The sequence below is a fragment of the Mustela erminea genome, chromosome 11, assembly GCF_009829155.1.
Source record: "Mustela erminea isolate mMusErm1 chromosome 11, mMusErm1.Pri, whole genome shotgun sequence".
Taxonomy (NCBI): Eukaryota; Metazoa; Chordata; class Mammalia; order Carnivora; family Mustelidae; genus Mustela; species Mustela erminea.
Window position 1 is genome coordinate 43,732,946 of NC_045624.1, and position 23,164 is coordinate 43,756,109.

The following is a 23,164-nucleotide window of genomic DNA, read 5'->3' on the forward strand; positions in this document are numbered from 1 at the left end:
CTTCCCATATCTCAACTTTTTATGGCTTCCTTATAAACACCAACAATTACTGCTTATAAGTTGGTACTGTTTTTGAAACTTGAGTGAGTTTTCTTCCTGGAGATAATTTCTAACAAAAATGCATTCCTTTCTTCCATTTTAAGGTAACATTAGATGTTCTCTGGGTACTATACTGAGTAAGTGGAAAGCCCACTATTGAGTCTATATTTAGAAAAAGGAGGGGGCGGGGAACCAAGATTTAAATATGACTGCTTAAGTGGCTCAATGCTGTTATGCTGTTACACAGGCTTTTGAAAATATCTCTTTATCCCAACTTTAATTTATATCAGCATTCAGATTTATGACCTTTTAGGACCTGTTTTTAATTCATTTGTTTTGTAAAGCATATTCTCTGCAACTCATGTGGCATTTCCTGATGGTTTTTCATAAAGTAGCAATTTATACACTGTCTTGTATTGTTTACTGTTATGTGTGTTCTTTAAGGGTCTAGGTTGGTACATATTTCTTTGTCTTTTATTTTTAAGATTTTATTTATTTATGTGAGAGAGAGAGCATCGCATGGCAGGGGTGGTGGAGGGAGTGTTACAGTGGAGGGGTGGTGCGGTGGGGTAGGGGCAGAAGGAACGGGAGGAGGACACTCCCTGACAAGGAGGGAGCCAGTTGTTGGGCTGGATCCCAACAACTGACCTGAGCCTAAGACAGACATTTAACCTACTGAGCCACCCAGATGCCCCTTTGTCTTTCTTATTAGTTGTACCTAGGAGAGAGACCCCAAATCAGTCTTTAATAAATAATAAACATCTTATTTTTCTAATATAAGGAGAGGTCCAAAAAATAGGCAGTTGATGGTTAATTAGGGAGTACAAGGATGTCAAGACAGAGGTCTTTGAAATTCTCTTGGCTTTTCTTGTGGTCACAAGATGGCAGTTGCAGTCCTGGCCAACATGTCCATCTGCCAGGGAGGTTGATACTCAATTCAGTAGAGCAGAACTTTCTTCTCACATGTCACTGGAGAGAACAGTGTCATATAGCCACCCTAACTATGAAGCTGAGGAGATTTTTTGGCTGAGCAAATGGCCACCCTCCAACAAAATTGAGATTCTATTAGTAGAAAAGAAAGGGACGAATTAGGTAATAAGCAGTCTAATAGTCCAGAGTCCCTATGCCTTTACCATATCCTATCCTATAGTCCCTATTCCTTTTCCATATCATTTGCCATTCAGTAAATTCGTTTAATAGTTGATCAAATAAAAGCACATATATAGAATCTGATATTACTGGTGGTCAGTTGGCTGGCAGAAAATAGAACATTCCAGCTGTTACAAGTCTTTGGTAATACAGCAGGACAGAATACAGACTCAGAATAGCTTTGCTCTGCTGCCTACCCCAAGCATAAAGATTTATTCCTTCATCACTAATTCTTGAGACATCAGTGCTGCCTTCATACATGCTAATGAGATTTAGAAGCTAGTGTCACAATTATGTGTCACAACTAGCTTAAAAGTTAGAGTCCTAATAATGTGAAATGTTGGGGTTCGAAGAGAACGGTCAGGAAAGGATTCTTGAGGGGCACCTGGGTGGCTTAGTTGGTTAAGTGGCTGCCTTTGGTTCAGGTCATGATCTCAGGGTCCTGGGATTGAGCCCCACAGCAGGGGTTCTGCTTCTTGATCTCACTCTCCCTTTGAGCTCTCCCTCTCTTTGTTTCTCTCTCTCTAATAAATAAAAAATCTGTTAAAAAAAATGAAAAAGTTCTTGAGATTTCTTCAGTGCAAAAAGGGTGGTTTTATTAAAGCACAGGGACAGAACCCATGGGCAGAAAGAGCTGCGCTGGGATTGTAAGGAGTGACTATATACTCTCAAACTGGAAGGGGGTTAGGCATAGCGTAAGTCTCTGAGGAATTTGGAAGCTTGGGTTGTGATCGGCTCCTGGCATCGGGCCCCTCATTGGGCTCTCTGCTAGCCGAGAGCCTGCTTCCCCCTCTCTCTCTCTGCCTGCCTCTCTTCCTGCTTGTGATCTCTCTCTGTCCAATAAATAAATCTTTAAAAAAATATATTAAAAAAAATGTGAGCGAGATCTCAAGGAAACGATATGTGAAATTCAAAGGAATGGGAGATTACATTGGGTATTGTTTGATGGCTGTGGTGTTTGAAGGAGAACAATTATGATTGGTCAGTCTAAATAAAATATATTGTAAATTAAGGGAAATATATTAAACTCTTAACATTGGCAAAGAATATGTTCAAGATCATCTTGAATCCCCAAATTTGCAAGTATGGAGTAACTTGTACCAGGCATATAACTTTGTCTTTTTTTTTGCAAATCACATTTGTCATGTTTCCTATGCATTATCCTTATTCAAGTTTAATCACATTTGCAGCTTCAACAAGTGTGAGCTCTTATCTAGTTAGCTGTTTTTAGGTTAGCCAGAATACTTCCTGAAATAGCAGGAGTTTTTACAACTTTTTTTTTCTTTCTTTTTTCTTTTTTTTTAAAGAGTTTATTTATTTATTTGACAGAGAGAGACACACACAGCGAGGGAGGGAACATAGCAGGGGGAGTGGGAGAGGGAGAAGCAGGCTTCCTGCCAAGCAGGGAGCCCGACGTGGGACTCAATCCCAAGACCCTGGGATCATGACCTGAGCTGAAGGCAGAAGCTTAACGACTGAGCCACCCAGGCATCCCAACGAAGTCTCTTTTCTCGGTAAAATCATCACATCCTTAGATCTTTGACTTTAAGCTCTCCACGTGATTCCAATGAATGCTAAAGTTTGAGAACCGTAGGAGTGCAGAATTCAAATTCTTGACACCAGAATTCAAATTCATGAAGTTTACAAAATTTGTTTTAAAAAATCCAGTTTAATTGCTGAAAAATAGTCAAAACTAGGGGCTGCAAAACACTGCGTGGAAAGAGAAATCTGAGTCATGAGTATATAGAAAAATGGGCACTTTTGTTTATTCTGTTGGAAGCATTATATACATTGGTTAAATAAATTATAGTGCATTGCTTACACAGTGGTACGGTTAGTATAATAAAACATTGTGCAACTTTGAAAACAAAGTAGGGGGGCCTGGGTGGTTCATTCGGTCAAGTGTCTGACTTCAGCTCATGTCATGATTGACATAGGAAAGGTGTTAGGGTTCCAAGCTGACGGCCAAAAAAGAATTCTTGGTACATCTTTGGTGCAAAGTGGTTTATTTTATTTTTTTAATAGATTTTATTTATTTATTTGACAGAGAGAGACAGTGAGAGAGCGAACACAAGCAAGGGGAGTGGGAGAGGGAGAAACAGGCTTCCCATTGGGCAGGGACCCCAATACGGGGTTCGATCTCAGGACCCTGTGATCATGACCGGAGCCGAAGGCAGACGCTTAATGACTGAGCCACCCAGGTGCCCCAAAATGGTGGTTTATTAAAGCACAGGGACAGGACCAGTGGGCAGAAAGAGCTGATCTGGGGTGATGAGGAGTGGTCCATTATATACTGGGAAGGGATTAGGGATAGCGTAAGTCTCTAAGGAATTTTTGTGTTTTTTGTGTTTTTTTTTTTAATTTTTTTTAAATTTCTTTTCAGTGTTCCAGAATTCATTGTTTATGCACCACACCCAGTTATCCATGAATATGTGCCCTCCATAATACCCACCTCTAGCCTCACCCAATCTCCCACCCTCCCCCCACCCCTCCAAAACTCAGATTGTTTTTCAGAGTCCACAGTCTCTCATGGTTCATCTCCCCCTTCCAATTTCCCCCAACTCTCTTCTCCTCTCCATCTCCCCATGTCCTCCGTGTTATTCCTTATGCTCCAAAAATAAGCGAAACCATATGATAATTGCCTCTCTCTGCTTGACTTATTTCACTCAGCATAATCTCAGGAATTTTTGAAGCAAGGTTTCCAGACCTTGAGGGGCTAACTTTTATTAGGAAAAGGTCATTTATCGGGACGCCTGGATGACTCAGCTGGTTAAGTATCTGCCTTCAGGTTAGGTCATGATCCCAGGGTCTTGGGATCAAGTCCCACATCTGGCTCCTTGCTCAGTGGGGAGCCTGCTTCTCCCTCTGCCCCTCCCCCTGCTGGGTGCGTACATGCCCCCCCTTTCTCTCTCTCTCTCTGGCAAACAAATAAATAAAACCTTCAAAAAAAAAAAAAAAAGAAAGAAAAGAAAAGGTCATTTATTACTGTCTAATAAAACCTGAGCCATGAGACCCTTCCAGATGTATATCGGTGGGTCATATGCTTGGGGAGATGATTGCCAACCTGTGTCTTGGGGGGTTTAAAGATAAAGGAAATTTCTAAAGGAATTTTTGTACGTTAAAGTAGATTTACAGGATCTTGGGGATCAGACAAAGATTGCCTTTGCCCTTAGCAGGGTGTTAACATCGATGCAGCTGAGTCTCTAAAGGAATGTCACTCTGCCTGTTTTAAGGACTTGTCAGTGGGCTGTAGGTAATAAGGAAATTTAACAATTTTAGTTCTGCCTTTGTTTCCCAGGTCAGTGAATTTAGGGTCCCGGGATTAGCCCTGTTTCAGGTTCCCCACTCAGTGGGGAGTCTGCTTGTCCCTCTCCCTCTGCCTCTGCCCCTGCTTGTGCTCACATGCATGCTCTCACTCTCAAATAAATAAAATCTTTTATCCATACATACATACAGGAAAGTAAATCAGAGTTAACATTTTAAAAGGTTCAAAAGATGGTAATTAAGGGGAGAAAACACCATCTTTTGATGCATATGCATGTTGTGCTTATATGTCATTGGAAAACTGCACTAGTAGCTGTTTGTAGTTATTACTAGGAATGGTAGAACTTGGGAGGATGAGACTGGAGAAGGAGACTTTACTGTTTCATCCTTTAATGTTTCGCACAGTTTGAAATAGCATGAGCATGTATATATAAAAAGAAATTAATTGAAGCAACATTTTAAAAAGTATGTTGGGACCACATTGTAGAAACATTTGAATTGTCAGTAGTGGGGTGTTTGTAATTAACTTGCTGAGGAGACTTTGAGAGTGTTCTAGTTTTTTAAAAGTGGTAAGATCTGGAATGCATTTTAGTTGCTTAATCTGGTAGCTGAGTACACTTAATTAGCATAACTAGAATCAGGAGGCGAGGAATGTGAGGAAAAAATAATTTTCCCTCCACCTTTCTAAGTTCTGTGCTGGGGACCCTTTAACAAAAGATAGAATTAACAAGATAAGAACAAGTTTTACTAACAAGTATACATGAGAGATGCCTTGGGAAAAGTAACTCTCTTAGGTGGTTTAAAATTATACCATGTACAGTAATAAACAAAAAGAAGGGCATGGAAGAGACCTGTTGTTGGGTGGGAGGAGGAAAAAGGTGTTAAGCCTGAATAAGGATTGATAATGCAGAGTTAAGTGCACTCCCTCCATTGATTTGAATTTGTGGTGCTTTCTTCATCTTTTTCTGCCTTCTCTTTTGGTACAGAGATGGAGACGCACATAGAAATGGAGATTTCCTTTATAAACGTAATTTCGCTGGTAAGAGGGAGCTTCTCCTCTTTTCAGAGCTTCTCCTGTGTCTACTGTTTCTCCGAAATAATCAGCTCAAAATAATCCTCATGCCAAAAAGGCATATGTTGGGGTGGCATTCTGTCACTGCAGGAGCAGGAATTGAGATAAGCCCAGATTAAAGAGGATGAAGCCCTAGACTGCTATGGGAGCCAGAGAAAGAGGACAGAACATCCACGGATTGCAGAGGTGAAATCTGTAGGATTTGAAATGGAACAGGATTTGTAACTCCAGAATATGCCATTTTCTTTTTTCTTTAACTAGAGATAGTACTTAAGATGATAGCTTGGCCCATTTTAGGGAGTCCCTCCATTTTCCTGGGTGTCTCCCATGTATTCAGGAGGGATGCATGTTACTAAATTTGTGTTTATTTTTCTCCTGTTAATCTGTCTTCTGTTACAGGAAGATTTCAGTCAAGAACCTAGAAGGGTAGAGAAAAAACTATTTTTCCTCCCCCACAGATTTTATAATTTTTGCAAAGTGTCTCAGATTATCCTTAATTCGTCATAGCAGTTTGAATGTTCCCTACAGTTTATGTTAAATCATTCCCATAGATCTCCCTTGTTTGCTTTTAAAGTAATTCAGACATCACATTATTTAGACTTACTGAATTAAGCCTCTAAAATATCTTAAATCCTATTTTAATCCTCATTCTCTTTTAAATTAAGTGTTGTAATTTATCTCTATTTCTGGCACAGTAACTTATTTGAAATCTAATGTCAAACCTTACCTGAGGTTCCCCCAGGGAACTCTAAAAACCATCAGGGAACTTTAAAAACACCATCAGGGAACTCTATCCAATTCCATTTTTGTGTCAGCAGGTGGCAGACTTGGTGCTTGGTGCTTGGTGCTTGGTGTTTGGCTTGGTGCTAGATTTCTAAATTACGTTTCTTGTTTATGCATTTTAATGTTCACTCTCTCACTGTCACTTCAGCCTGAGGGGAGTAGATTTTGTCACCCCACATTGTGCCACTTCGGTATGTGGATTATTGGGAGCTGAAGACAAGAAGACTCAAAGGGGTCAGGAAGAACTTTTTACCTCCCTTTTACCTGCCTAATAGATTTTAGAAAAGGAGCCTGTACCAGGAAGAGAACTATTACCAGAGATTACTCTTTTATCTGAGAGACTTGCCTGCATGAAGGCAAACATTGCTCTTCTCATTTTCTTGGAATTTCCTTCCTCCCCTTTGAAGCCCCAGACCTCTCCTCCTTTCTCCTTAGCTCAGGATGATTTATAAGCCTCAATTGCCTGACTGCCTTTGAGTCTCTTATCTTTGTAGGTTCCCACATGTGTGAAATTAAGGATTTCTCTGTTAATCTGTCTTTTTATTATGGGATGGATGGCCTCAGCAAAGACCATAGAAGGGTACAGGGAAAATTATTTTTCCTCACCTAAAACCATTAATCTATAAAATTTAAACCAACTTCCACAGTCCTTTGCTGTTATAGATTGAAATGCCATTGTCTATTTTTTCCACATGTGTTTTTTATCTTCCTCATTTTTCAAGGTGCTAATAGATTATAGCGTTGTTTATTGGTTGATTGAAAGGTTGCTTCAGTTGTTTGGTAAGTTCCTGCTTGTGAGTGGGTGGAAATAGATAGTCACGTGTGGGTTGCCACAAGATCCTTCCTGTCCGCACTTTATCTCTGAAGCCTTGTCATGGCACAGCCCTCTCATTTATTTTACCTCAAATGCCCGACTCAGAGCCTGGGCTCAGAAGAACACCATCCCCCCCCCCCCCCATCATTATCTTTTTATACAGTCATCCCCCTGAACAGTTTGTCTAGATTTCTCTGTCACAGTGTTCTAAGGAATTAAGACACTGGATCAGTTTTGATGGAGATAGGAAAGGTTTGAGAACCTGAGCATTACGCATAGTGAAATGTTACAAAATAGAAACCCACTGAAGTCACATTAAGAAAATAAGGAGAAAGGAAAACAGGACTACACAGTCCAGCTGACAAATTGTCATAATTTTTATTTGTTTAGGATGTAGCTTAGTAAGTAGCAGAGCCAGCACTCTGTCAGACTTTAGCTCTCTCTTAAAGAAAGCATGCTTCTCAGTTGGGAACAACGATTACTTTAATGAAGTTGTATTGTGATGCTGATCTTTAAAAATTTATCTTGAGGTGCCTGGGTGGCTCAGTGGGTTAAGTCTGCCTTTGGTTTAGGTCATGATCCCAGAGTCTCGGGATCAGGCCCCTCATCTAATTGTGCTTCCCCGCTCAGTGGGGAGTCTGCTTCTTCCTCTACCCCTCCCCGCTCTCATACTCTCTCTCACACTCTCAAATAAATAAATAAAACCTTTAAAAAATAATAAAATAAAAATTTTAAAAATAAAAATATTCTCTTTCCAAGCTAATTAAATGTTTTATTCTATTTCATTTTTTTGTGCACAACTATGTACCATATATATGTATGTATGTTATATATATATACTATGATGTATATATACAGAGATATACTTGTGTATGTATATGGTTTTATCATATAGCCCTAGTTTTGGTAGGATGGGGAAATGTATCTAGCATTCCGTAATTATTCAGTTATTCTGTGCTTTATAAATATTGTGGCTTATCTAGTGAAGATAACTCCTTTAATCAATTATATAATTGATTATTTGAACTCTAGAGTATCTTGTAAGGAAATGAAGTTATACAATATATAATGTTTGAGAGTTTTGTAGTTGGTAAATCCTTGGTTCTGATGCAGCCCTGCCATATTCCAATGGTTTAACTTTGGACAATTTCTAAGTCTCAGTTTCCAGTTCTCTGGACCAGAGAGGATTCACCTAAAAAATCTTCTGCCCCCTTCTTTCTTTCAGGGTGTTATATTAGGAATATTCTTAGTGTTTATATTTTTTATTTAGCTTACTCTTTTAAATAATTATACTTTAGGAGAATTCCAGTAGTATGTTCTAAGTATCTATGTGGGTTATTAAGATTAAAAAAAAGATGATACGCATACAGTTTCAAATTGTTTACCACATAGTATTTATTCAGTAAACATTAATTCTCTTTTCTTCTCCTTTCTTGAAACAAAGCTATTCTTTTCCCAACTTTCTTTTATTTTTAAAATTTAGTTATTTTTACTTAAATTCAGTTAACATATAATGTATTATTAGCTTCAGAGGTAGAGGTCAGTGATTCATCAGTCTTACATAATACCAAGTGCTCAATCACGTGCCCTCCTTTATGCCTATCACCCAGTTACCCCATCCCTCACCCCCGCCACTTTAGAGTCTCATATTGTTTGTCATCCTCTCTGATTTCATCTTGTTTTATTTTTTCCTCTCTTCTCCTATGATCCTCTGTTTTGTTTCTTAAATTCCACATGTCAGCAAGATCATGATAATTGTCTTTCTCTGATTGACTTATTTCGCTTAGCATATAACCCTCTAGTTCCATCCACATTGTTGCAAATGGCAAGATTTTTTGATGACTGAGTAGTATTCCATTGTATATATATACCACATCTCCCTTTCTTTTTTTTTTTTTAAATACCACATCTTCTATATCCATTCATCTGTCGGTGGATATCTGGGCTCTTTCCATAGTTTGGCTATTGTGGATGTTGCTGCTATGAACATTGGGGTGCAGGTGCCCCTTTGGATCACTACATTTGCATCTTTGAGGTAAATACGCAACAGTGCAATTGCTGGGTCATAGGTTAGTTTTATTTTCAACCCTTTGAGGAACCTCCATGCTGTTTTCCAGACCAGCTTTCTTTTAGACATGATGTTCTCTTATAAGAGATTCAGATTAAGTAATGATTTAACAGTTGTCTCTAAACAATATTTTCTTTGTGCTCTCAGGTTTGGAGATAAAAGGAGAATGTCTAGTTAGAGCATCATACATCCTTAAAATTAAAAAGATTGGGAATGGAGAGATATCCAGTATCCCAAATGTTGAGCAACGGTTTTATCTTTTTTTAAAAGATTTTATTTCTTTATATGAGAAAGTGAGAATATGAGCAGAGGGAGAGGGAAAAGCAGACTCCCCGCTGAGCACAGAGTCCAACCTGGGGCTCCATCCCTGGACCCTGAGATCATAATCCCAGTTGAAGCCACCCCGGTGCCCCTGAGTAATTGTTTTTAACCTGAGTAACTAGCACTCTGGGGCCTAATCCCTGCCTGCCGCTCTCATAATTTGTAGATGGTTAAATTGACCTGAGTACCATACGTAAAAGCTTGGCATATATAGTTATATCATTTTCAGTTACTGAAATTTAATTTTGCTGAGATCATATGGGAAACATGGTTTTTTTGTAAAGGATAAAGTTTCTACATGCATTCAATTCATTTTGAATCCCTTCTAATACACTTAAAGCAAGCACAGATCATATGATTCAGTATAGATTTTTTAAAAATTTATTCATAGGGCTCATGCATGTGGATTTCCTGTCATGTGACTCAGTTTTAGGGAAGTTTTAATAGTTAAGGACTACCTGTATTACAATACAACTTTTAGGAAAAGAATTTCTTCCTTTTTATTTACCTATTTTAAGTTTTGTTTTTCCCTTGAATACTTTTTGTTTCTAATACAATACATGCTGATATAAAAATTACTGAATCTAGATAAACAAAAAGAAGTAATCTGCAATTTTCACCACCTTAAAAAAAAACGTATTTTAGTAAGTGTACTCCATTATTTTTCTATGCATATAACTATTAATTATCATTTTTCCCAGCATGAGATCACACTGTAACATTGTTTTTAATAAGATTACTCACTTTTTTAAAAAAAAGATTGTTATTTATTTATGAGAGAGCGAGAGAGAGAGAGAGAGAGAGAGAGCGCGCACACAGGGGGGAGGGACAGGGGGAGAAGCAGGCTCCCTGCTGAGCAGAGCTGAGGCAGGGCTCCATTCCAGGACCCTGAGATCATGACATGAACTGAAGGCAGAGTTCCTCATTGTTGAACATTTAGATTGTTCACCATTTTTCATTATGATAAATATGGGTCAGTAAACATTTGTGTTGCATCCGTGCAAGTCTAAGACTGTTTAAGTGGAATGCTGAGTCAAAGGGCATGTGCAAATCCAAAGCCTTTGAATGTGCTTCCATGTTACCTTCTGAAAAGGTTTTACCAATTTACATTTCCACTAACAGTAGAATACAAGTACCTTGCTCCCTGTTTTCCTGGCAATAGGTGTCATTTTTCCCCTTATTTTTGCCAAATGATAGGTTTTTTTAAGAGTATCTGTTACTTTTGAAATTTAACCTTTAAAAATAATTGGCCATTTATTTCCTTTTCTGAATTGTCTAAGTTCTTTTTCTTGATTTGCAAGGACTTTTATAGTGTTTTTAACTGTAGAAATATGTTAAATGGGCTTCTGGTGGCTCAGCGGGTTAAGCCTCCACCTTTGGTTCGGGTCATGATCTCAGGGTCTTGGGATGGAGCCCCGCATCGGGATCCCTGTTCAGCAAGGAGCCTGCTTTCCTCCTCTGTCTGCCTCTCTGCCTACTTGTGATCTCTCGCTTTCCTCTCTCTCTCTCTCTCTCTCTGTGTCAAATAAATAAATAAATAAAATCTTAAAAAAAAAAAAAAAGGAAGTATCTTAGAAATATATTTTTGCAGCTTTGTTTTTTTGTTTTCACTTTCATTTTTGAGTAGTCTGTGTATGACCCTCCTTTCAAATCTTTACATGGCTGGTCTTGCTGCTGCTGCTTCTTTTTATTGAAGTATAGCTGACTACAATGTTACATGAGCTTTAGGTGTGCAACATAGTGATTCAGCAATTCTGCAGTTACTGGCCTTGAAAGTTTAGTCACCACTGGTCACCATACAAAGTTACTACAGTCTGATTGACCATATTCCCTGTGCTCTACCTTTCATCTCCATGATTTTATTTTATAACTGGAAGTTTGTACTTTTTAATCCCCTTTATCTTATTAGCCCCTTTCCCCACCCACCTAAATGGCTTCTTTAAACCATGGACTAATACTTTATAATGTTTTACAGAGCTTAATTTGTATATGACTCCTCATTTACACATTATGACTTCATTTGGTATCCAGAGTGGGAAGAGAATATAGCGTAGTGTTTCGTTTGTGTTGCTTACTCATTAGTTTATCCTCCCAGAAAAAGAATGAGGAAGGCTACTCCAGAAAACACAGTAAGGTAGAATTTTGCCTCAGTAGATAATTTTCATTTTCAAGTCATAATTTTCATTTCATATTCATAATAATCTTTTCATTTCATAATTTTCATTTCAAGTCATAAACATGACTTAACATATGCCATGTGCATTTTGTCAAAAGATATAGTAACATTATATACACTTATGTTTTCTTATATCTTGGGACATGTAACCTTTTAAAAATATTATTTGTTTCCTTCTGGGTATAATAATAGATTTATTACAGAAAATTTAGAAAATACCAAAGAGCATGAAGAAGAAAATAGAAGAAAATTCCTCTGTGGTGACTGTTAATTGAGTTTTATAATATATTTGATTCACCCATGTTCAGTGATTATCTATACTATTGAATTTAGTTTGTTACTGGTTCATTACTTAGGACTTTTATATCTGTATTCATAAGTGAACTTAGGTTATGTTTCTTTTTGTACTATTTTTGCCAGGCTTTGTTTCAGGATTTTATACTAGTTAGTTTCATAAATGGAATTGGATAGCTTAACCTTTTTGTATATACTGTTAAAGAGTTTATCTAGCATGGGGCCATCTGTTCTTTAAAAGTTTGATAGAGTTCACCAGCATGACACCTGACCATAAAAAGCACTTTGAAGTCCATTCTCTGATAAACCTATTTTTGTAAGTCCTATTCTGATGAGCACACATTCCCTCATTGGGCAGAATATATGTTACCAAGACTTTGCATAGGTTAAATTAAGTACTTTGGCTTAACATACTGAGTTTATTAATATTGAAGGGTGTTTCAAAAGGACTATTTTTTGTGGTTTCTTCTATTTACATACTTTTTAAAACTCAAGTTAGCACTTACCCTCCATGTAGTTTCATCTGATTCTTTGCTACAGGTTATTCGTTCATGAACTTGAATCTCTTTCCAAATAATTTACTTCATCATTTTCTTACCTTACTATATTTTTTTAAAGATTTTATTTAATTATTAGAAAGAGAAAGACAGAGAGAGAGCATGAGCAGGGAGGGGAGGCAGAAGGAGAGGGAGACGCAGGCTCCCTGCTGAGCAGAGTGCCTATGTGAGGCTCTATCCCAGGACCCTGGGATCATGACCTGAGCCGAAGCAGACACTTAACCGACAGAGCCACCCAGGTGCTTCATTTACCATACTATTTTTAAAATGAGTTTATCCCGCATAGAAAAAAGAGGATAGTAAGCTAAGTCTTTGTACTCTCCATCTAGAGGTACTGGATATAATACACCAATAATAAAAGCTTAAGTAGCATAACCATTTTTGCCATTTTTAATGTGACCCATACCAGTATAGCAATCCTAAACAATGCTGTTTCTTTTTAACAGACAGAATGCCAACTGTATGATATGAAAGGAGTCCAAAATTAAAACAAAGTTTTTTTTATTCCATTTCAGACACAGAGATCCAGATATAATAAAATGGAAACAATTTCAGTGTAAGCATCTTGAAATATTAGAACATACTGCATTTGAGAAGAGAGCTAGGAAAGACTCCCTTCATTTATGATGTTGTCTTATATACGAGTTTCTTGAACTTGACCTACCTTTTACAACATAAATGTCATTTCTTCTAAAAGAGTTTAAACTACAGAATTTATTACTTTTTTTAAAAAAAATATTTTATTTTGGGACGACTGGGTGGCTCAGTTGGTTGAGCAGCTGCCTTCGGTTCAGGTCATGATCCCAACGTCCTGGGATCGAGTCCCACGTCGGGCTCCTTGCTCAGTGGGGAGCCTGCTTCTCCCTCTGCCTCTGCCTGCCATTCTGTCTGCCTGTGCTCGCTCGCTCTCTCTCTCTCTCTGATAAATAAATAAAATCTTTAAAAATATATATATTTTATTTATTTATTTATTTGACAGAGAGAAAGAGAGACAGCGAGAGAGGGAACAGAAACAAGGGAAGAGGGAGAGGGAGAAGCAGGCTTCCCACCAAGCAGGGAGCCTCATAGGGGACTCAGTCCCAGGACTCTGGGATCATGACCTGAGCCAAAGGCAGACACCAAATGACTGAGCCACACAGGCACCCCAGAATTTTTACTTTTTAAGTTAAAAAGATATAAACTATGTTTGTATCCTCATTTGAGTTTCTGAAAAATAAGTTACTCAATCCAAGATTGTTGCAGAGTTTTGAAGAAATGCATTGAGATGGGAACCATAGTTTCTCCTCAGTTTGCATATATGTATACAAATTCATAAATGCAGCAGTCAGCTTCACTAACAGTCACTTAATAAGATAAGTTTTTGGAATGATTTTAAGTGATAAGAGACTTATTGAAAATCTTTGCTTCCTATTCATTTCTCCAAAATGTAATAATTCATTGTTCCATCTCTGTTTTTGCTCCTTAAACATTTAAAATCATATTCATATAACTGTAGGAAATAAAATGAGGGTTGCTGGAGGGGAGGTGGGTTGGGGGGATAGGGGTAACTAGGTGATGGGCATTAAGGAGGGCCCATGATGAAATACAAATCAAAACCACAATGAGATATCACCTCACACCAGTCAGAAAGGCTAAAATCAACAAGTCAGGAAATGACAGATGCTGGCGAGGATGCGGAGAAAGGGGAACCCTCCTACACTGTTGGTGGGAATGCAAGCTGGTGCAGCCACTCTGGAAAACAGCATGGAGGTTCCTCAAAATGTTGAAAATAGAACTGCCCTATGACCCAGCAATTGCACTATTGGGTATTTACCCTAAAGATACAAACGTAGTGATCCAAAGGGGCACGTGCACCCGAATGTTTATAGCAGCAATGTCCACAATAGCCAAACTATGGAAAGAACCTAGATGTCCATCAACAGATGAATGGATCAAGAAGATGTGGTATATATACACAATGGAATACTATGCAGCCATCAAAAGAAATGAAATCTTGCCATTTGCGACAACATGGATGGAATAGAGCGTATCATGCTTAGCGAAATAAGTCAAGCGGAGAAAGACAACTATCGTATGATCTCCCTGATATGAGGAAGTGGTGATGCAACATGGGGGCTTAAGTGGGTAGGAGAAGAATAAATGAAACAAGATGGGATTGGGAGGGAGACAAACCATAAGTGACTCTTAATCTCACAAAACAAACTGAGGGTTGCTGGGGGGAGGGGGTTTGGGAGAAGGGTGTGGGATTATGGACATTGGGGAGGGTATGTGCTTTGGTGAGTGCTGTGAAGTGTGTAAACCTGGTGATTCACAGACCTGTACCCCTGGGGATAAAAATATATGTTTATTAAAAATTTAAAAAAAAAAAAACTTAAAAAAAAAAAAAAAAGGAGGGCCCATGATGTGATGAGCACTGGGTATTATATGCAACTGAAGAATTCATTTATTGAACTCTGTATCTGAAACTCATGATGTACTCTATGTTTGCTAATTGAATTTAAATTAAAAAAACAATAAAAATAAAATCATACTCATATAAACATTAGTAGCATCTGTTCAGTTCTGTTTTGAACAGTCATAGTGCCAAAGTTAGTTGACTGTTGCCTTCTTTAGAGAAGTTTTAAGAGAAGTCAGTTGCCTCGATGGATGTTTTGGCGTGTTTAAAAAAAATCTTCCTATATATATCATACAGCAATTACAACAATTAGCAGGAACAAGTTTTGCAAGAGTCCTTATAAAGTATTACATCTCACCTCCTACTGAATGGTTTCCTTATATGATTTTATTGTTTTGTTTGGAATAATTTCCTAGGGTGTAAGTCAGGTTCGGATTGAAAAATACATTCCATAGCCAAGTAATAATTGGATTGTAGTAAGCTTAGCTAGTAGTTAAGTCTGAGGTTGGATAATTGAGAAATAAACTATCTTTAGTATAGGTTTTATATAGAATTATGAAGTGATTTCTTTCATATACAACTATTAGTTAATGTAATATTTTTTAAAAAGATTTTATTCATTTATTTCACAGACAGAGATCACAACTAGGCAGAGAGGCAGGCAGAGAGAGAGGAAGGGAAGCAGTCTCCCTGCCGAGCAGAGAGCCTGATGTGGGGCTCCATCCCAGGACCCTGGTATCATGACCTGAGCCAAAGGCAGAGGCTTTAACCCACTGAGTCACCCAGGTGCCCCGTTAATGTAATATTTTTATTCCCTTTACTTCCCTTGCCCCCGATTAAATGAACCAATTAATAAGTTACTAAGGTTTAAACTAATAGATTTTATTTTCTATGGGCTTTTTGTTGTTTTCATTATTTCGGAATTTTGAGAAACTTTTTCATGCAAAATATGAAGTGATCATTTTTAGCTTTTCAAGTTGATTGAATAATTGACAGTATCTAAAACGTTGTAACTCATTCCTCAGAAGTACAATGGATATCTCTTTCTCCATTGGTAAAGACAGCCTGTTATAACGATGTTATAAGGAGAGAAAAATCTTCCAAAGATTTGATTCCTGTATGAGAACTTTTCTGCTCTTGGGTGTGTCACTTGTAGGTGTAGCGTTTCCTTTCAGAGCTTTACGGGTGCTTTCTGCTTCTATGACCAAAAGTAAAGAAACTCCAAGGCAACAGGGGCCAGTCATTGAGTCCAGAGATAACAGATCATTGTGCTGCTAACAGAGCCTCCCTTTACAAATTCTTACTTCTAAATCCTTTATATTCCCTTTCAAAAACAAAACAAAAAACATTATCTTAGAGCTATTTGAAACAAAATTCATTTTCTTTTACTCAGTACTTTGCTTATATTTGTGTCCTTGTTCTTTTTTCTTGGCACAGTTTCAAAACATTATTCTTATTCACAGACATTTCTAGCCCTCCCATGTAAGTAATGTGTGTATTATTGCCTAGAAACAGCATGATATATAAGAAAAAAGTCACACAAGTAGTAACTTCTCCAGACCTTAGGTTTCTTACCAGTAATAAGGGGAGAAGTATTATCTTTCTCTTAAGGCTTTACTGAATAAATAAAATGTATTGTCAGGGAATAAGAATATCCTGTCCCCTCAGGATCCTTCTAGCTAGAATAAGAATCAAATTGACAGGAGACAGATTTACAGGAGAAAAATCACACTTAATAGCATACCTATGGGGAATCCACAAATTCCAAAGACCATCAGGCAAAATAAGGTCTATGTCATTCTGCACTAAGGAGAAGATGGTGTAGGGGTCTGGGAATGCAGTCCTCAGAAAGAATGAAAAAGAGTAAATGTTTGGTAAACAAATATTGTTAGGTCACTTGGAAATGTTAGGATGAGATCAAAGAGGGCTTGCTAGGTTTTTCTCCATGGACTATACCTAATTCATAGCACAATGCAGTTATTTATGGCGCTAGCTCTCTTCCTGGAGCAGGTCATTTATCTAAATTCTTTTTAGGCAGTTGTAGAGGGTGGGAGGGTGGGGGTAAGGAGCTTTTCCTAAATGTGCTGGGTCTTGCTTACTTTTAACTCAAAATAATTTTTATGCTAACGTGAGCCATCTTGGGGCACCTGGATGGCTCAGTGGGTTAATCGGCTGCCTTCAGCTCAGGTCATGATCTCAGGGTTCTGGGATCGAGCCCCTCAATCAGAGAGGCTGCTGCTTCTTCTCCGTCTCACCCTACTCCCGCTCCTGTGCTCTCTCTTTCTAAAATAAATAAATAAAGTCTTAAAAAATAAAAATAAAAAATAAAGTGAGCTATCTTAGGGCGGCATGCCCTTGGTCCCATAGTATATAAGGCCATTGCATGCTTCTGGGTTTCTGACAGGGTAGGAAAGTGCTGGAAAAATGTTAGTCCCCCCTGGAGGGACAGTCCACCAGGCATCCCATCCCTTCCCAAGCGCTTCTGCACACTGGGTAGAATGGATCGTATGGGAAAAGTTCCCTGTAGGCGGGGAGCAATGCTCCGCTATTTCCTTTCTTCTCTCCTTAGGCTAGCAGAGCAGAACGCTAGCAGAGCCAAAGACATCCTCTACCCCCTTGATAACATACTAGCCATCTTTCTTTTCATGCTGTATTTTTTGTTTTGTTTGAGAACCAACTGGCTGGATTCCTTGTTCTGTCTCCACTGTAGAAATACTGTTTCATGTAATCCACTCATGATGTTGACTAGCTGCAGTTGTTTTACTTCTTTTTTTTTGATTAGGGACGTGGGTGATGCTACTACTGTAACATTTGTAATAAGCCATTTTTTGTTTCCCAAGGAACGTATTTTATAAACCTCAGAAAATAAAAATTACCTCTTACTCCCATCTAATACTGTCTTATATATTCTATTTTAGACTTTCCTATGCTTATATAAAGACTTTTGCCCAAAAATTGGACTCTTGCTGTAGATATTCTCATAACTTTTTCACTCAATTGTAGATCACGTACTTCTGAGTATATCTGTAAATCTCGATCTCACAGAGCCTTGGTGTCCAGTGATATACAGACGTGGATTCTAAAGTCAAACCTGAGTTTGAATCCATTTCTGCCATTTCTCAGCTACTGCCTTAATTTCTTCACCTGAAAAATGAGGATGATAATATCACATACCTTCTAGGATTATGAGTATTATATGAGACGAAGTACGTCAAGTGTTAGAAGTACCTAACACATAGTAAACATACAATAAATTTTAGCTATATATAATAATCATTTTTGGGAACTGTATAATCTTACATTTTGTGTGTATACCACGATGTATTCACCTCTCTTATGTTAATGGGCATTTAGATATTGGGAATTTAGGTTGATTACTCTTTCCCAATATTATAAAACAAGTCTATGGGGTGCCTCAGTGGCTTGGTTGTTGAGCATCCCACTCTTGATCTCAGCTCAGTTCTTGATATCGGGGTCATGAGTTCGAGCTCTGTGTTGGCTCCACTCTGGTCGTAGAGCCTACTTAAAAAAAAAAAAAAAAGCCTATAGAAGTCTATAGTATATATCTTTGCAACTAAATCTTTATGTACTGCCTTATTTCCTTAGGTTAAAGTCCTTAGGACATAAAATTGGTGTGTCAAGGGGAATGTATATTTCTGAAGCTTTTTTTTTTTAAAGAGTTTATTTATTTATTTGACAGAGATCACTAGTAGGCAGAGAGGCAGGTGGGGTGTAGAGAAGAAGCCTCCAGGCTGAGAGAGATGATGCAGGGAGAGCTGAGAGAGAGTCCGATGCAGGGCTCTATTCTAGGACCCCGGGATCATGACCGGAGCAGAAGGCAGAGGCTTTAACCCACTGAGCCACCCAGGCACTCCTGAAGCTTTTAATAGTAAGAACTCTTACTCCAGCATCCTTTCTTGTTCTTTTTTTTTTTTTTAAGATTTCATTTATTTATTTGATGGAGAGAGAAATCACAAGTAAGCAGAGAGGCAGGCAGAGAGAGGGGGAGAAGCGGGCTCCCCGCTGAGGAGAGAGCCCAATGCAGGGCTCGATCTAGGACCCTGAGATCATGACCTGAGCCGAAGGCAGAGGCTCAACCCACTGAACCACTCAGGCACCCCTCCTTTGTTGTTCTTGAGAATGACTTACCTTGAGTCATCTTTCTAAGTGAGATCTTTAAAATTCTTATCATTGCTACCTATATTAATATATTACAGGACAGTTAAGTCATCATATTCATACATAATACAAGAATATTTTACCTGGTGGACCTTGAGCCTCCTATAGTAAAGTATAAAAGGTTTTCCTCATAAAAGAATGTTTTGTTGTGAATCTTCCATTTTATTAAAATAAGATAGTGCCAAATTTTTAACCTTTGGTAGATACCAAATTTGGGTAATTTGTTAGTGGCCTTTTAAAGAATCATTAAAAATTTTTTGCATTGTTTTTAATAGAACATACTACTTCACAAAGTTTGATTACTGAAATGCTGTGTGGGTTTGATTTCTCTTGAGCATAGCAGAGAGAAGGCAGATATAAAAGTTTATTTACGAAAGTGTAGCTTCCTCATGTTCCTAATGATAAAGCTTCCCAGAGGGCCCTTAGCATAACTTTTATCTATCAGGCCCTGACATATGGTATTAGCATATTGCAATCCTGCTACTCGGGTTAAAAGCAAGACTGGTTCTCTTTAAAAGTTAAAAATATTTTTCTTCATAATAGTTTGACTGTTTTTATTTGCAACAGAAAATTGACTTTTTTAAAAAAAATTTTTTTTAAGATTTTATTTATTTATTTGACACAGAGAGAGCAAGAGATCACAAGCAGGCAGAGGGTAAGGGGGAAGCAGACTCCTGCTGAGCAGAGAGCCCCGATGTGGGGCTGGATCCCAGGACCCTGAGATCATGACCCAAGCTGAAGGCAGAGGCCCAACCCTCTGAGCCACCCAGGAGCCCTTTTTTTCAAATTTTTAACCTTAAAAAGTAGTTTTCATTGTTTGTTTCAGGTCTTTTTAGCAAATAAAATTTACAGTGTAGGCGATATGAAGAAAAACATAAAAATCACTTAAATCCCAGTGCCCTGCAGTAAAGGTTCTGAACATTCTAGTTACCACACTTACATGCATCATGTCTTTTCTCATGTGTCTTAAATGAGGTAATCTTTTTAAAATTGTGATAAAATACACACAATATAAAATTTGCCATTTTAACTACTTTTAAGTGTATGGTTTGTGGCCTTGAGTACACTGACTTTGGGCAACGGTCACCACCATCCATCTCCAGAACTCTTTATTTTCCAAATTGAAACTTTGTACCCATTGAGCAGTGGCTCCCTATTGTTTCCCCCAGCCCCTAGCAACCATGACCTACTTTTCTTTTCTTTTTTTTTTTACTTTTTATTGAAATATAATATTCATACAGAAAAGTGCACATACCACATGTACACTGACAGCCAAAAAACAGGATGAGGGAGTATTTTCAAGTGTTAATATGGAGGTTCTGTTTTTCTTCCCAGCGCAAGTTGCCAGCTCTAATAGTTTTACCTTCTCTGAACTGTCACATTATCTCAGTTGATCATTTTCTGTAGACTGGCTCGTAACTAGCTCAGAGCTAGCAAGTGTCACCCGGAGCATAATAAAGCACTGTGTAGTAATGCGTCACAAGACCATTTTTGCATAGAGCTTAGCCAAGGCTTTTGGAACCGCCCTCGTTTGCACCTTGTACTATATTAGTTCTTCTCAGACAGGAAGAATTTTCTTTCACTGGCGTAGCTTGTCCGGTTACCTTCAGGGTAAGTGTGTACAGTTCATGTAAACAAATAAGTTTCTCTGGGTTAATTACTTTGTTTGACTCTTTTTGGTTCAGGATCTTGTTGAAATTATAGGTATTTAAAAATACAGATTAAGGAAATAAAAATAGAGTAAAGCAGTATAATGTAAAACTTCACAGTTTACAAAGACAGAACTATGTAAAACTTTGCAGTGTCTTGGGTCTTCTAAATTACAATTTAAAGCATCTAATTTCAAGAGCTTCTTGTTTCACATGTAAATGTTAAGAAAAAGCAAAGTATCCTCAGAAATCTCTTTTCAAAGGAAAAAGAAAAGCACTGTATGATCCAATTTTGTTGTTCATTTAGTTGCTCTGTGACTTAGTTTTGCTGATTACCACATGCTTTGTATCCCTAGGTCTAGGAACCATATATTATGCCTAGTATAAAGATAATGAACTTTTATTTTGTACTTATTTTATCTAAGATCTTATGGAATAGGATTATACTGGTAATGTTTTATGAATCGATAAAAGCTGGATTACAGTCTCTAAGGTTTATAACAAATTGTATTTTGAAAATTAAGGTTCAAGCATATATTGCTATAAAACCTTAGAACGTTGTGGCTAACTTAGTTTTAAATAATTGAATTTGCCTTATTTTTTATAGTTTTGGTATTTGTTTTCTTTTTGTGTATGTGTGTGTGTTTTAGTCAGGAGAATTAGTTAATGCAGCAGACCATTTCTTAAAGCGGTTTACTTGGTTTTTATTGGCAGTCTATATCCAAGCCCCTGCATCTCTGGATATTGCTTCCCACCTATGCTCTTGTTCTAGGACAAATTCAAGGACAGAACTCAGAGTGCACTGAGGGTAATCAGTATAAATTACTCAATTTCCATGTGCCTTGGTTTACTCAGCTTGAAAAATGCTATGTTAGGGTCATGGGGGTGAGGATCATATATGAATAAATTCCAAGCTCTGAAATTATGTATTTTCTTAAGTATTCATAAAATTGTTACTGAAAAGCCAAGGTTTACTATTTGAGAAAATTGATATAAATTGCCAATTTTTAAAACACTAGCCTTTGAAGTCTATTTTTCCTCTCTTTTTTTCCTTCTATCTTCTTTTTTTCCTCTATTTTTCCTTCTCTTCCCTTCACACCTCAGTTTGTTTTCTCTTTTCCCCAACAGGCTCAGGAAAGACCTAAGAATATTCAGTTTCATTTTTGTTTCATGTCTGTATTGAGAAAGTTTCACTTTCCAGTTTGTATATTTTTTTCACTGCTGCCTTAAAAATCTAATTGGGAAGAATTATTTAAATGCTCCAAGAAACTGATGTACAATGCTACCAAAATAACAAACTTATTTTTCTTGTGCCAATCACCCTAAGAAAGTGCCATTATTAAAAACCTAAGTAAGTTTAGGAAAAGCAATACAGGTTGCTGGAAAAGTGCAGCAAAAATGGATTTGTTTGGAAGTTTAACACTGTTACTATTACCCTGTCCATATTATAGTAATACTTGCCTTTTCCTATGTAAGTAGTATACGGTTTACCGTTCAAAATTTCATGAGTTTATTGTTGTGTTGTGTAAATGTTTCGGCAAGTATAACTGAAACAGAATCACAACTTTTTAAGCCAATGATATTGATTAACTCAATTTTTTCACTTTCCCATAAGACAGAGTCAAGTGGGCCTTTAAAAATATTCAGTTTGCATTCAGATACTTTAAAACTTATATAAAGGCAAGTAATCATGTAGACATAGAAATTTTCAGTCATTGATTTGTCACTATCTTTTCAAGGTAAGGTTAATGATCTTAGAAGGAAATACCACAATCACAAAAACTTTTCAGTTATCAAGTTTGTGCTATTCCAGAGAAGTTCTTACCTCTTGCTTCAGTCTTTAGCTTTGTCCTATATATTCTGTGTAATGAACACCATTAGAGCAGAGACCTTAACCTCATAGTGAAAGCACACAGAGTAATTATTTTCCAATTTCCATACTTTCCAGACAACATTTAAAATTCAAAAGACTTTAAAACTTCAAAACTTCCTATGAAGAGGGTTCATACTTCCAGGCTAGTATTTTCTATTTTTGAACGTGTCTTCTACACTTGATGTGTTTTTCCAACAGCTCTTCTCTTGAAGCATCTGCAACAGATGACTGCTGGTGAAGTGAGCCAGAACATTATATACCAAGTATAGGTTTACAAGCTGATTGGTTTAAAAATACCCTGCCCTAATTTTCAGTGCCTTCTTTAGAATAGTGCCAGAATGCTACCATTTATGCTTTACTCTTGACACTTTTTTAATAATAGAGACAATGGGGTGATTTTTTACATTAGGACACAGTATCACTTTATGTGGTATTATCTCTGAACAAGGATACATTCTGGTCAGATTGCCAATGAGGACTGGGAAGAATGAAGGACCTTCAGTTGAAATTTGTATAGTATCCATGAACTAG

The 23,164-nt window shown here is 37.6% G+C and overlaps 2 protein-coding genes across 5 annotated transcripts in view; both read left to right on the top strand.

The window, feature by feature from the left end:
- Nucleotides 1-23,164, top strand: part of LOC116569631 (retinitis pigmentosa 9 protein) — a 177,383-nt gene that overhangs the window by 68,345 nt on the left and 85,874 nt on the right. The gene's annotated exons all lie outside the window — the stretch shown is intronic.
- The window catches only part of NT5C3A (5'-nucleotidase, cytosolic IIIA), a 51,015-nt gene that overhangs the window by 10,413 nt on the left and 17,438 nt on the right, over nucleotides 1-23,164 (top strand). The window contains exon 1 of one of the 4 annotated variants that reach the window (XM_032306012.1): nucleotides 20,603-20,722. The exons of 2 other annotated variants lie outside the window; for them this stretch is intronic. The gene's annotated coding sequence lies outside the window, so the exon portion shown is untranslated. Of the gene's footprint in view, nucleotides 1-20,602; nucleotides 20,723-23,164 lie in introns of those variants that run through there. One more of the 4 variants, XM_032306010.1, reaches the window with a different exon arrangement.